We start from the raw sequence: 1,861 nt of genomic DNA, 5'->3' as shown, positions 1-1,861 counted from the left end.
GGCCGGCGTGACAGAATTTTAAAATAAAAAACGTCTTTGTTTTATTTGTTTGGTGTGTGAGCCCTCGAAAAATGTAACTAACTAACTCTCTCCAAACAGGCCTCGGAATGCCCAATGGAACCAACCGACCGCCATGTCGTCATCAGTCGATAGGCGTCACTGCATCTACATATACATCTATGTGGTTACTCTGCTATTCACAATAAATTGCCTGGCAGAGGATTCAATGAACCACCTTCAAACTGTCTCTCTACCATTCCACTCTCAAATGGCGTGCAGGAAAAACGAGCACTTAAGTTTTTCTGTGCAAGCCCTGATTTCTCTTATTTTATTGTGATGATCATTTCTCCCTATGCATGTGGGTACCAAGAGAATATTTTCGCAGTCAGAGGAGAAAACTGGTGATTCAAATTTCGTAAGAAGATCCTGTCGCAACGAAGAACACTTTTGTTTTATTGATTACCAATCCAATTCACGTATCACGTCTGTGGCATTATCTCCCCTATTTCACGATAATACAAAACGAGCTGCCCTTCTTTGTACTTTTTCGATGTCATCCGTCAGTCTCACCTGATATGGATCCCACACTGCACAGCAGTACTCCAGAATAGGGCGGACGAGTGTGGTGTAAGCAGTCTCTTTAGTAGACCTGTTGCACCTTCTAAGTGTTCTGCCAATGAATCGCAGTCTTTGGTTTGCTCTACCCACAACATCATCTATGTGATCGTTCCAATTTAGATTATTTGTAATTATCACTAAGTATTTTGTTGAAATTACAGCCTTCACATTTGTGTCTCTTATCGCGTAATCAAAATGTAGTGGATTTTTTTAGTACTCATGTGAATAACTTCATGTGTTTCTTTATTCAGGGTCAATTGCCACTTTTCACACCATACAGATATCTTATCAAAATCATTTTCCAATGCCGTTTGGTCATGTGATGACTTCACAAGATGGTAAATGACAGCGTTATTTGCAAAAAATCTAAGACGGCTACTGAGATTGTCTCCCATGCCGTTAATACATTTAAAGAACAATAAAGAGTCTATAACACTTTCTTGGGGAACGCCGGATATTACTTCTGTTTTACTCGATGACTTTCCGTCTGTTACTACGAACTGTGACCTTTCTGACACGAAATCACGGATTCAGAGGCACAACTGTGGCAATACTCCGTGGGCACGCAGTTTGGTTAGAAGACGCTTGTGAAGAACTGTGTCGAAAGCCTTCTGGAAATCTATGGATGCAAATACAGAGGGGCATGTGGTCAACACACCGCTCTCCCTGCCGTATGTCAGTTTACTAGACCGGAGCCGCTACTTCTCAGTCAGGTAGCTCCTCAGTTTGCCTCACAAGGGCTGAGGGCACCCCGCTTGCCGACAGTGCTCGGCAGACCGAATGGTCACCCATCCGAGTCCTAGCCCAGCCCAACAGTGCTTAACTTCGGTGATCTGATGGGAACCGTTGCTACCACTCTAGCAAGGCCACCGGCTTCGAAAAATATGTAGATGTAATTATTTTATTCTCTGTTGATCCGCCACAGTATTTACATAATCGTTTTTGGCATCCCATTAATACCATATTGAGACTACTTTGCACTCCATGTATAGAGAATCTGATGCATCAATACATGCATAATTGGTGACGTCCATGAATTTTTTGTGGGATGTGTACTTCGAAGTTGTTAAGTCTTCATAGTACACGCTCCACAATAAGTTCATTCAGTCCGGGTATTGATGGCTTCAGTCATTGGTGATTGATGTATTTGATTATCTGCTGAAGATGGCACTATTGAGATGACGAAACTGTCTGTGGAAATAACAACGTCTGAAAACATATGGCTGTTTGGTGATTTTTCTTT

General features: G+C 42.1%; 1 pseudogene; it reads right to left on the bottom strand.

Moving 5' to 3' along the window:
- Positions 1–1,374: 1,374 nt before the first annotated feature.
- On the bottom strand, positions 1,375–1,492 carry LOC126427547 (5S ribosomal RNA; annotated as a pseudogene).
- Between the last annotated feature and the right edge of the window lie 369 nt (positions 1,493–1,861).

Source organism: Schistocerca serialis, chromosome 11, assembly GCF_023864345.2.
Source record: "Schistocerca serialis cubense isolate TAMUIC-IGC-003099 chromosome 11, iqSchSeri2.2, whole genome shotgun sequence".
Classification (NCBI taxonomy): domain Eukaryota; kingdom Metazoa; phylum Arthropoda; class Insecta; order Orthoptera; family Acrididae; genus Schistocerca; species Schistocerca serialis.
Note: the sequence above shows the minus strand (reverse complement) of the source record. Positions and strands in the feature narration are given on the sequence as shown.